The 13,810-nt window shown below is 39.9% G+C and overlaps 1 pseudogene; it reads right to left on the reverse strand.

Moving 5' to 3' along the window:
• Positions 1 to 13,270: 13,270 nt before the first annotated feature.
• On the reverse strand, positions 13,271 to 13,386 carry LOC115467449 (annotated as a pseudogene).
• Between the last annotated feature and the right edge of the window lie 424 nt (positions 13,387 to 13,810).

Below are 13,810 nucleotides of genomic sequence, written 5' to 3' on the forward strand. Positions count from 1 at the left end.
ACACTATAAGTGGAGGTTCTTGAAAAAAAAATGAAATACAAATAACACAACATACATTCCCAAAGAGTATAGTAATACATAGGTCAGTCTTAAGGTCTTATCCCGTTGACAATAATTCCATAAGTAGTCCCAATGGGTATATCTAGTTCATTTATATGCATGGAATCTTATGATTCTTGGGTACCCTCTCTGCATAAAATGATCTGTCAGTTCTTTGCTTTCCCTTCAAAATCATAAAGAGAGGAACATACATGCCACAACTATAGAAATTGATGGTTGACAAACTAGCCTTTAATTTATAGGGATGGAAACTATGTAAGAATACAATATTGCTTCTATCCATTGTAAAATAGACACATCCTTAGACTTTTTCATAGGCACCTCAGCTCTGAGGAAGATGTGATGTGATTTGCTCAAGGTCACAAAGAATATCAGAAGAACTTAATCCCAGGCTTCTCTGGTTCTCAGCATGCTGCTCTAACAAATTCACCTTTTTTTCAACTCCTAAATAGCTATTATTTTGGGGCTCATTTTCAAAACAGAAAAAAAAACAGCACAAAGTAGTAGATGGACATTTTTTTGCAAAAACATCCAAATCACTATTTTCAAAACTAATTTTTAAGACATTTTTCTATGCAGTTCAAGGTGGCATGTTGGAGGCATTTTGGGGGCAGAACTAAGGCAGGCTTAATTCTGCAATAATGGAACATTGTAAAAACATCCAGTGCAAAAAAATAGGATGCCCAAAATAGACTAAGTGCCCAAAAGGTGGCCAAACTGACCAGATGACCACTGAAGGAATAAAGGCATGACCCTCCCTCAAACCCCCAGTGGTCACTGATTCCCTCCCACCCCCTAAGAGGTGAAAGTGACAAGATCTATGACATCTGCAGATATAATGGCTATTCCTCTTAGAGAAGCAAGTAGGTCCCTGGAGTAGCTTGAGCAGAGATCAGCACTGACAAGAAGGGAGATTAAAAAGCACACAAGGCCAGACCTTTCCTGTCCCCCTCTCCCTCGATGGCACTCCTGCTTCCTTCCCCCAGAAAAGGCTCTGTTAGCCCCCAGGATCCCCACCTCTCTAACCTCACAGATAGCCCTGGTGGTCCCCAATGGATGTTCTAACCCCAACCCTGGACCGTCCACCCACAAACTTCCCATGTGTCCCTCCACACACTCTCTACCCTAACCCCTAACCCCACATTTGGTTGGCATTGCCCAAGTGGGTCACCTTCTGATACCTTCAACCCCTTCCCCATAAAGCTTTAAGCTGGGAGACAGGAGCAATGCCCACTCAAGTCTGCCTCTGTGCTGCCATCTTGAAAAATGGTGGCACCCTACCCTGCATGATGCATCCTGATACACTAGAATAAAAATGTAAAGACATAAAGATTCAGCATTACAAAAAGAGCAAAACACTACATTGCATTTTTAGTACAGTTTCTTTTTTACAACAGGCAAATTTATTAAGCACTGAGTTATTTGCATGCATTTTGCTACCCTTTAGCACATTGGTTTAGGATGATTTTCCTGTGTTAATCTTTGTATTGGCAGTAAGATTAACACAGAAAAATCCAAGCATAAACTGCTGCATTGACCCCTCAGAAAGTATGTTCTTTTTCTAGTCGTGAAGCTTACTTGCAATACAATACAATACATTATGGATACTTATAGTTCACAACTTACCGAGGGTTTAGTGCAGATTACAAAAGAAATCAAAAGGAGAGAAATATCCCCTGAAATATAATACAAAAAGTTACAGAGTCAAGAAATCAAAAATTTCTTACACAGAAAAGATTTTAACATCCTTCTGAATCTTTATTTCAGGCAGTAAAGAATTCCAGTATTTAACAGACTCTTGCAAAATGGAAGCGGTAAAATACCTTTTCATTTGAGCATGATTTATGGAAGGAAAATGTAATAGTAATGCATTTGTTGTGTCTCTTATCACATATCAGTCAATCCTTATAATTTTTGATTTGCTGTATTACAAAAACTCAGAGGGATCTCAATTCTTATTCTGAGAAAATTATAGCACAATTCAAAACAGTTCATAGCTTTAGTACATGGCAGTACTGAATGTACAACATGCTAGAATTTCCCCTGCTGTATCCTGATTTCTTATGATTAATATGACTGTAACAGTTAATGCAGACAAAATAATTCATAATTTTTGTTTTTCGTAGACAGCATATCTCAAAAAAATTGGCATAGGTTAGAGGAGTGCAAGATGACTCAAAGAGATTGCAAATGTTGTTTCCATTAGGTTATTTCAAACGCTTTCCAGTTTTTTTTAACTAGTGGTCCTCAATATTAATCATCAGTGAAAGCCACAGCCACTATATAGTCTCAATATGAAAACAATTGGAATAGAAAATTAATATCAGTGCAAATCTGTTATATTTTGTGAAGGGGTCCCTGAGATATGATGTAGTTAAACACGCCTGGGTGAAATTGTGATAAATCATTAAAGGGTCCTTTTTTTATATAACTGGTAAAAAAAAGTGTGCCTTTACAGAGCCGCCTATTTTAGGCTGCTTTTAACTCCTAACTCCTATTCACTTATTCAGTGCCCATGTCTGCTTTATCATTCCCACCTAAGTATCCCTTATTTGTCCTGTTTGTCTGTCTTGATTAGATTGTAAGCTTTATCGAGCAAGGACTGTCTCTAAAGTGCCCAATATACAATGCTGTATACATCTAGTAGCACTATAAAAATGATAAGGAATAGTAGTAGTAGTATTACTGCAGCTGTAAGCCCCCCCCCCCCCAACTTTGTATTTATTTCATTAATGACCATGTACTAATATTTCTATTACTGTGTGAAAGAAAACAGAAGAACAATCCTCCACAAACAGTACAAGAAACAGCGGAGGTGATCAAAAGAGGAAAAACATACCAAGGTGCACAATTCTCCTTTATTCAGAATCTTTAATCAACTCAGGTGACTCAGGTTAATAGGATTTGCAGATATCAGATCTTAGATGTGCAAGACTCCTGATGCAGGTCAATAGGCCCATGTCAAGTCAATTGAAGATTCCACTTCTGCCCCTGACATGCCCCGTAAAAATAATGGGCCTGATAGTCGGACCATGAGAGTTAGCCCAGCTAACTCCCACAGTCTGTGCTGAGCCCGGATAGTCAAAGGGCCTGTTTACTAAGTTGAGCTAACATGTACTAAACATTAGTGTGCACTGGTTCAGGAACCAACAATAGGGAGAACAATTTTAGATTTTGTCCTTAGTGGAGTGCAAGATCTGGTGCAGGAGGTAATGGTACTGGGGTCACTTGATAATAGTGATCATAACATGATCAGATTTGATATAATATCTGGAGTAAGTATGCACAGGAAATCCAATATGTTAGCATTTAACGTTCAAGAAGAAGACTATGACAAAATGAGGAAATGGTAAAAATAAAACAAAAAATCCCTTAGAGGAGCAGATGCAAAGGTCAAAAATTTACATCAGACATGGATGTTATTCAAAAATACCATCCTAGAAGCCCAGACTAGATATATTCCATGTACTAACAAGGGAGGAAGGAAGGCCAAATGGTAACCAGCATGGATAAAAGGTGAGGCGAAGGAACCTATTAGAGCTAAAAGAACATCCTTCAGAAAATGCACCAACTGGTTTTGAATCCAGAAAAAAAAGCAGTTGCTTGTTGGATTTCTGGCTCATTGTCTCCCCCAAATTGCACCCCTCTTTTGTTTGACAGATTTGTTACACCTGTTCCATCTTTCAAGTATCTCAGAATCATCAATGATTTGTCATTATCTTTTTCTCCTCAGATCTCTCAAGTAGTGAAAGCAGGATTTTTTTTTCTTCGTAGATTGAGATCAATCCGTAAATTGTTTAGTTTTGACGTTCTTTGTTTTTTGTTTTGTGCTTTTCTTCACTCAAGATATGAATATTGTAACATCATTTATGTGGGGATTTCTAAATATAACCTTAAACACCTGCAGACTTTGCAGAACACCCCAGCCCGCATTTTCTGTCAGCCTAGCCTTTATGATCATGCCTCTCCACTGCTTCAGTAGCTTTACTGATTACCTGTAAACTTTAGAATTAAGTTCAAAATTCTCACACTAACTCACAAGGTTTTCTGTAGTGGACCCCCTGCTTATCTTGTTTCCATGGTGATTCCATATACCCCTTCCTGCACTCTTTATTCTTTGAAGGATAATAGATTAGTTCTCCCACATCTTTCAAAAGCTTGCTGGGAATCTACAAGGTCCAGCGCTTTTTATTTTATTTCTTCCGCTTTATGGAATTCACTTCCACTGAGTCTTTGACTAGAGATTTCCTATACATCTTTCCATGTCCTTTTAAAGACTCATTTTTTCAGTTAGCATCTCAAACATGAACTGGGGGCAGTACCTGCAATGGGGGAGTTAATCTGGGTTTAGGGTAAATGAAACAGCTGGATGCTACTTGCTTTTGGTTGCCTGTGTCTCTATATCTGTTACCACTTGTGATGACTGTTTTTATTAAGATTTTAGTGTTTGATTGGGACTGGGTATTTGCTCTTTTCTATTGACCAATGGAGTTATTTTCTACTTTTATTTTCTGCTTTTTTGTTTTATTGTAACCGTTTTGTTTTGCCTGCAAGGAAAGCAGTATAGTGTATAAATCCTATATAATAAAACTCACCCTCAACATTCTGAGGACACTGATGTCACTGTCAGGTCCTCCGGGCACTTCCTTCCAGTTCGAAGCCTTCGTGGTGGTGCAGCCACCGAAAACACTGTGTTGGGGCCCCGCCCTCGCGTCAAACGTGATGACGTTGAGGGCGGAGCTATGTGAGCAGATTGAAGATGGTGCCGAGGTCTGCAACAATGGCGGATGAACGCCGACGAGGTGAGTGGGGATGGGGGGGAGGTCCGGAAGGAAACCGTGCTAGCGCCCGTTTCATTGCTGCAAGAAACGGGCATGTTTTACTAGTAAATGATAAACATTAATATATTGTTAGATAAGTTTCAGTCTGGGTTTAGGATAAATGTCAGTACTGAGGCACTTTTTATTCCTTGTTATATGATTCATATGGGGACATAGTTAAAAATAGTTTGCTTATCCTTCTGAATTAATTGACTGTCTTCAATATGGTTGACAGTAGACTAATAACTCAATGGTTCAGGGTACCAGGAATGTATCATTCCTACAAGGGGGAACACTGCAGGTGACAGTAATTCAAACATCAATAATTATTAGGACATTGTGGGATTGCAAATGGTCATGGACTTGATATACTGCTTTTCTGTGGTACATACAACGCAGTTTACATTTATTACATGTGGGTACTTTCTCTGTCCCTAGTGGGCTCACAATCTTTGTACCTGGACAAATAGAGGGTTAAGGACCCCTTTTACAAAGCAGCGGTAAGCCCAACAGGGGCATACCGCTCATTAAAAAGGAAGTGCAGCTGGGCTACCGCAGCAGCCCAGCGGTACTTCCCACCCCCAGTGCACCGTGGTAATTGAGCAGTGCCGCACGTTGCCCTGTTACCATCGGGTTAGTGCTGGTGCCCTTACCATCACCTCAATGGGTGGCAGTAGGGGCTCTTCCCCGAAATGGCCATGTGGCAAGTGCTTCACTTGCATTTCCTCAAAAAAAAAGAAAGACCTACCTTTTACCCGAAGAGGTAAAAGAGGGCCTTGGCACACGTCAAAAACACTTGCTGACACCAGTGCAGGTTCCCTTTTGCTGCAGCTTGGTAAAAGGGGCCCTAAGGGACTTGTCCAGAATCACACGGAGCCTCAGTGAGACTCATCAGGTTCCCTAGGTTCTCAACCCACTGCGGTGACCATTAGGTTACTCCTCCACTGTAGGGAGTAGAGGCATGGAGCCTAAAGGACAATTTTAGTATAAGTGTTCAAGACTAGCCTTGATACATTCCTTAGGATTAACAGGATACATATCTATAGAAATTATATCCAGTTTATAGGTAAGAAATAGAGGAAAAAATGTAGGCATATAAAGACCACATGGCCTATCCAATCTGCCCATTCATGCCATCTATTCTCCCTAACTCTCCCTTAGAGATCCTGTGTACTTGTCCCAAGCTCTCTTGAATTCAGATACTGTTTTTATCACCACTTCCACCAGGAGGCCATTCCACAAATTCATCACCCTTTCCATGAAGAAGTATTTCCTCAGGTTACTTCTGAGTCTATCTCCTTTCACCTTCATCCTATGCCTCCCCATTCCAGAACTTCCTTCCAATTGAAAGAGACTTACTTCCTGTGCATTTATGATGCATAGGTATTTAAATGTCTCTATCATATCTCCCCTCTCCCACCTTTCTTCCAGTGTATACATATTGAGATCTTTAAGTCTGTCCCCGTATGCTTTATGATGAATACCTCTGACAATTTTAGTAGCCAATCTCTGGGCTGACTCTATCCTGTTTGTATCTTTTTGAAGGTACGATCTCCAGAATTGTACACAATGGACTAGATTCTATATATGGCACCTGAAAATTCCGAGTGGAAAACAAGTACACCTAGGCATATTCTCTAAAGCATGCCTATATTTTATAGACTAGACAAATTTCCACACGGTATATAGAATACACCGAATGCCTCTCCATGTGACCAAATTTAGTCGCAGCCATTTATGCCATGCTTTACTTGGTGTAAATCCCGATGCCTACATTAGGCGCAGAGTGGATGTATTCAATAACAAAGTGCATAGACTTTATAAATGCCCCCAGTCTTCTCATGACCACACCCACTTTTCAACTATGCAATTTAGAATTTAAGTGCACCACGTTACAGAATACACTTAGGGACCTGTTTATTAAGTTGCGCTGTAGGCACACTAGCATTTTTAGCACATATTAGTGCTAATTTTTAGTGCACACTAAAATGCTAGCACACCTTAGTAAACAGGGCCCTTAGTGAGTTGTGTGCATAAATCTTAATGCCATTTAATGCTAATTGCTTGTTAACATCCAATTGACAGCACTGATTTGTTAGTTAATAAATTAAGTTTCATGTGCTGTTATAGAATATGCTTCAATTTCCATGCGGAAATTAAGGCACAATTTATAGAATCTCCAGCTGCTCAGTCTCTTTTCACTGTCCATGGCCGTGGACAGTGAAAAGAGACTGAGCAGCTGGAGAGATAAGTGTTCATTCAATCACTAGCATAAAGCTGATTTAAGCGTTATTTGAGAGAACCATTTAAAATAAAGAAAAATAGGACGTTTTTTAGCCAGTGATGAATGAATGGGGCTCCCTAAGGTTGAATAATTGATCAACAAAGGAGTACCCCATCATTGCTTGAGGCTTTTCCTCCTTCAGAAGAGACAGCACCACTATAGACAGTATTAGATAGAGATCAATCGTATTTGATGTGTTATTAATCAAAACCAAAAGACAAAGAAAAAATGTCAGCCCATTCATCCTACTGGCTTTTGCTATCAGTTCATTAAGTAAGTTTAAACAAAGGTAATCATCCCTTTCATTGTTCTAAACATCCAAATTTTGAGTCTGGAGTAACAGGATTTCTCCCAGAGCTTCTCTATCTATAGTCCTCTGAGGTCTCCAGTTGAGGTCCTTTCCTTTCCTTCTGCTCCCACCCTCTCATATTCCAGGGAGGTATATATGTGTTCCAGGGTAGCTAAGCTTTCCCCTACTGTATGGGCTGGTCCATCTACTTAATACCGCAGCTTTGGACTCTACCTTAAAACTGCCCCCCGCCTTCCTTTAAAGGGATATACCACTTCCTCCTTCTCTTCACTACCTCCTGTGAATAAGGACTTTTCTTCTTGGACTCTAGCAATCCCACAGGGAAAGGGCACTATATAGGACAGACAATCATCCTAGATCTCTGTTTAAGAGCTATCAATCCTGGGACAGAGATCCTTACAGGTTCCTCACTCCGCTCCCTGTCAAACTATTGAGAATTAATGCCTAGGGATGGATGGGGTAAGTAAGGATTGGCTGTTTGCCATGTCAAATACTACTAAGGCAAAGAGCATTCCATGAAACCAATAGGAAATACATTTACAATGTATAATAAAAAAAAATATATTTTTTCTCAACATACAATTAAGCTATACTGTAGAATTAGTTGCTAAAGGATGTGGTTGGGGCAGCATAGCTGGGTGGTTGAAAAGGATTTTGGCAAGCTCTTAAAGGATAAATCCATAAATCGTTATTTGTCATGTAGATTTAGAAATGAATATACTCTTTGGGTTCTTGTTAGGTTCTTATGATCTGGACTGACTGCTGTTGGAGACAGGACTTCTTATATGTTATGTTACTTTTTATTTTATTTATTTGCTGCACTTGTAGCCCACATTTTCCCACCTATTTGCAGGCTCAATGTGGCTTACAAAATGTTATACCAACATGTACACATTATAGGATAAGAATTTCAGAATATAGATACAGATGGGTACATAGAATATCATAGCAATCATATTAATGGAATAATAATTTTACAATTATTACAAATAAGAGTGCATAAGTAAATCATATTGGATTGGAAGTGGATTGAAAGATCAACATAACATAACATAACATAATGATATCAGGACAATATATTATATTCAGTCATGAGGATGTAAGTAGGATGAACAGATAGGAGGGTTCCTTAATAGTTGTGATTGGAATAACTAGGAAGTCCGATCGTTATGGGGAATCTTTATTGTACGTCTTTATGAATAAGTAGGTCTTTAATAACTTTCGGAAGGTTGTCAGGTCGTGTGTTGTTTTTATGGTGATCGGTAATTCATTCCATAGTTGTGTGCAGGTGTATGAGAAACTGGATGTATGTACAGACTTGTATTTAAGTCCTCTGCAATTGGGATAATGAAGGTTTAAGCAGGTGCCTGATGAACTTTTGTTGTTTCTCTCTGGTAAGTCAATTAGGCCTGACATGTATGATGGGGCATCTCCATAAATGATTTTATGGACCAAGATACATATCTTGAATGCAATACGATCTTTCAGTGGGAACCAATGCAGGCTTTCTCTAAGGGGTCTGGCACTTTCATATTTCGCCTTGCCGAATATTAATCTGGCTGCGGTGTTCTGGGCTATCTGGAGTTTCTTGATGGTTTGTGCCTTGCATCCCGCATATAAGGAATTACAGTAGTCCAAATGGCTCAGAACCAATGATTGCACCAATATGCGAAATGTCTCTCTTGGGAAGAAAGGTCTTGCTCTTCTGAGCCTCCACATTGCATAGAACATTTTCTTTATGACATTTTTTGCATGGCAGTCTAGATTAAGATTGCAATCAATTGTTATGCCTAGGAGTTTCAGGGTGTCCGCAACAGGGAGAGTATGGTTTGGTGTGTTATGTTGGGTAGTTGATTTTGTTATATTGCGATGATAATATTAGGCATTGTGTCTTTTCTGTATTCAGCTTTAGTTGGAAAGCGTCTGCCCATGAGTTCATAATTTGGAAGCTGCAATTTATTTTGTCTGCAATTTCTGATGTCCTTTTTGAATGGAATATATATCGTCATATCATCGGCATAAATATATGGATTTATGTCTTGGTTAGACAATGCTTTGGCCAAAGGTAACATCATTAGATTGAAGAGAATCGGTGAAAGCAGAGATCCCTGAGGCACACCATATTCTGGTCTCCATGGTGATTATATGATTGATTTAGATATTACCTGGTATGTTCTTGTTGTTAGAAAACTATGAAACCAATTCCATACGTATCTTCCTATTCCGAAATATTCTAGAATGTTTAATAGAATATCATGGTTAACCATATCAAACGCGCTGGACATGTCGAATTATGTTATGTTATACCAGTTCTTGTATTTTGCCTATACTTATTTAGTTCAAGAACGAATTCCAATGAACAAAAGTTTGACTAATCTATCCAGGAACTACAAGTAATTAAATCAAACAAACTAATATGGTATGCTAAACAGTAGTTAAACCAGCTTTACAAAATAGAAAAGCTTTTAGGTGTTTTCTAAACAGAGAATAATGAGTACAAGACCTTAGGGAAAAAAAGCCTGCTCCACAAGTTAGCTAACTGATATTGACTAGACAATGAAAGATGTTTAACTGATTTTAGTTTCTTATACATTGGACATCTCAAATGGAGAAGTTTTCGATTCTGATACATAGTAGAAGACCCTTGTAACAGTGACACTAGAGCCAACATACCAGCAGGGGTTTCACCAGTTGGAATTTTAAAAGTACTACCACCTAATTTGAACTATATTCTCTCAGCAACAGGCAGCCAATGAAGTTTAGAATAAAAAGGTTTAAGCGACGCAAATCTTTGTAACCCAAAAATCAATCTAACAGCAGAGTTCTGGACTAGTTGTAAGCAATTAATGAGTGATTTAGAACAGTTAGCTAGCGTGAGGTTACAGTAATCTAATCTAGAAAGAATTAATAATTGAACCAGAACTCTAAAAATTTCTGAGTTGAGTTATATGGAACAATACATGCATTATGGAATAATATGCATACTTTTACACACAATGGACCATTTTAAAATAGCCCATAATGTTTCAATACTGCCCTAACTGATAACCTGAAGGTGAAAAATTCCCTATGTCATGATTTATATGTGCATCTTGCAGATCTTAAGTTTCTAGTGGAACAACCTGAAATACAGTTCTGCCACATCTATTATAGATTTATAAATCTATTGCATCAGTTTAGCAATGAACTGTCCTGAGCAGATCACAAATGAATATTCATAACAACAGAGAAAAATAATCCAATAAACAAGGGGAAGAACATTAGCTCTACCTACAGGCAGCCTGCAATGACGAATAAGGGAGCAATTGAACTTGAAGCAAAGCAGAAGAAACCCACCTGCTTCCCAACTTACCACCTTCTCTTCTATTGTTCTCTTCCCATCCTGTCCTCCTGAAGTAGAGAATGCAAAGCAGACACAAAAAGGGGTGTTCTTCCCATGTTTCCAGGGGTGGAAGCCAAACAGGGCAGGTGGTACAAATCAATTTTGTCTTCCCCATGGAAATGGAGCAGAGCTGATACTGGAATAGACCATTTTTATTTCTCCCAGCCATCTGGTGACACAGATCAGAACTGGAAAGGTTGGAGCTGCTTAGCCCAAGATGGAAGCAACCACATGGTATTAATATTAACATTTGCATTAATACAACAAAATATAAAAAATGGGATAGCAAATGAAACAGTAGCCTTCAAGCAATTTTAATTAATACAATACAAAAAAGGCTCTTATAAAGTACAAATCATTGTAAACAGAACTATTTATTAAATTGAGAAACAATCACATTTAAAACACACCCCAGAAATCTAATTGACTGGTCACAAAAATAAGCCTAATCTCAAAACTGAGTGAAATGCAAACACATTCCCCCTTCAATTTATACTAAAAAAAAGTTAAAGTAAAATCACAATCCCCTTACAGAGGTTGTACAAATAATACAATTAACTACAATACTTAACTCAACATAGCTGTTAAATCCTACTATACAGTTACTAAATCAGAGTCAGTACAGAACCTTTTATATTGTATTAATATTTTGCATAATATCTTCCCTCTCTTGGCAGAATCGAGGAGGCTATGAGGCTGAACAGTCAAGGTCAAAGAAACACAGGATGAATGCCTGTTCTTGTCATTGTTTCTGCCACTTCTGGGTGTATCAACTTCAGGATCCTGCTGCACAGCTACCAAGGGGTCCCAATTTTTGAGAGGGAGATTTTAGTACACGCTGCCCCACTTTGCCTTGGCTCCACCCACTCTACATGGCTCTGCCCCCTGGCACACCTCAAACCATGGCCATTTCAGAAAATATTTTATTTAATAGCCTAATACCCTTTTCAATTAGCTTTCAGAGGGCAAAACCTCCTGCCTCAGGTCAGTATAATGCTGTTATGGTATCCTCTCCTGACCTGAGGAAGGAAGTGTTGGTCTCTGAAAGCCTATCAAAAATGTTTTAAAATCAATGAAGGTATCATCTTGTTTTCTATTTTGTGTTTTATTTGCATTTATTAAACTTTTTTAACACAGCTACATTACTTTGTCCTAAATTAAAAATAAAATTATTTTCTTTACCTTTGTTGTCTGGCCATTTTCTTTTTCTAGTTCTGTTGCTCCCAGTCTCTTGATTCTACTTTCCTTCGTCTTCTCTTAACTCTCTTCCCAGGGTTTCCTGTCCATCTGTCATTTTTCGCTCCTTTTTCTTTGTTTTCTTCAATATTTTTCTGCCTTTCTCTCTGTCCAGATTTAATTCATTCTTACTATCCATTCTTTAATTTCCTTCTTTTTACTTCATCTACCTATGGCTTTTCATCTTTTCCTCACCCTTGTTCTCCCCATGCCCCTCCCTCTTATTCTCCAGTCTCTCAGTACTCTGTCTTCTCCCCCTTTCCATCCAGCAGCTCCCCTCTTTCTCTCCCCATCCTTCCAGTGTCTCCCCTCTTTCTTTCTGCATCCTTCCATCCAGCGTCTCCTCTCTTTTTCTCCCTACCCTTCCATCCAGCATCTTCCCTCTTTCTCTCCCCATCCTTCCACCCATCTACCCTCTCTCCTGATCCTTCCATATGGTGTCTCTCTCTCCCCCTCCTTCTATCCAGTGTCTCTCTATCTCTTTACCCTTTTCTGTTCAGTGTCCCCTCTCTCTCTCTCTCCACATCCTTCCAGTCTCTCCCCTTTCTCTCTGTATCCTTTCATCCATCTCCCCTTTCTCTCCCTATCCTTCTGTCCAGCATCTTCCCTCTTTCTATCCCTATCCTTCCATCCAGCGTCTTTCTCTCCCCATCCTTCCATCCATTTTCCCTCTTTCTCTCCCCATCCTTCCATCCATCTTCTCTCTTTCTCTCCTTATCCTTCCATCCATCTACCCCTCTACCGATCCTTCCATCCAATGTCTACCCCCCTCTCCAAATCCTTCCATTGTGTGTGTCTCTCTCTATCTCCTTCTTTCCATCCAGTGTCTCTCTCTCTACCCTTTTCCATTCATCATGTCCCCCCTCCCTATCCTTCAATGTCTCTCCTGTTTCTCTCCCTACCCTTCCTTTCAGCGTCTTCCCTCTTTCTGTTTTCAGCCAGGATCCTCCCCTTTCTCCCCATCCTTATCTTCAGCAGCTTCTCTCTTTATTCAGCCCTTCTCCATGTCCCCTCCTTCCCTCCCTATCTTCCCATTCTCTCCATTCTACCTCCTGCCTCCCAATCCCCCGTGCAAACGATATTCGTTTCCTGGCTACTGCTGCTTCTCCTGTTGAGGAGCAGTGGCCACAACAAAGGGGAAAAAAAGAGCTAACAAACAAAAACATTTTTAAAAAACAAGTGCGGGGCTGCAACAGCCTTCAGGCATGGGCTGTCGGCTCTGCAGCCGCTCTTCTCTCTGTCCCCAGAGTGGAGCAGGAAGTCAATGTCAACTTCCTGCTCCTCCAGGGGCAGAGAGAGGAGAGGGGAGCGGCTGCAGAGCCGACAGCCCATGCCTGAAGGCTGCTGCGACCCCACGCTTGTTTAAAAAAATTTTTTTTTTGGTCGCGGCTGCTGCTGCTGAACAAGAGAAGCAGCAGTGGCCAGGAAATGAATACCAGGTGGAAGGGGGAGCTGCCGACAGTGTCTCAGCTGGAGACTTTATCGCTTTGGCGGGAGTGCTGGAGATGACCTGCCAAAGTGGGAGGTCTGATGCTGGGATTGAGTGGTGAGACTTGAGGGATCTAGGTCAGTGTTTATCAATTTTTTTTGTAACTGTGACCCTATGATTAGAAGCAAATAAAATACTGTAACACCCCCTTCCCCAATGATGAACCTGTGGAGGTCCCACCCAGGTCATGACCCCAAATGTGAGTTTTATGACCCAACTTGGGGTCCTG

The sequence above is a fragment of the Microcaecilia unicolor genome, chromosome 3 (genome assembly GCF_901765095.1).
Source record: "Microcaecilia unicolor chromosome 3, aMicUni1.1, whole genome shotgun sequence".
NCBI classification, from domain to species: Eukaryota; Metazoa; Chordata; class Amphibia; order Gymnophiona; family Siphonopidae; genus Microcaecilia; species Microcaecilia unicolor.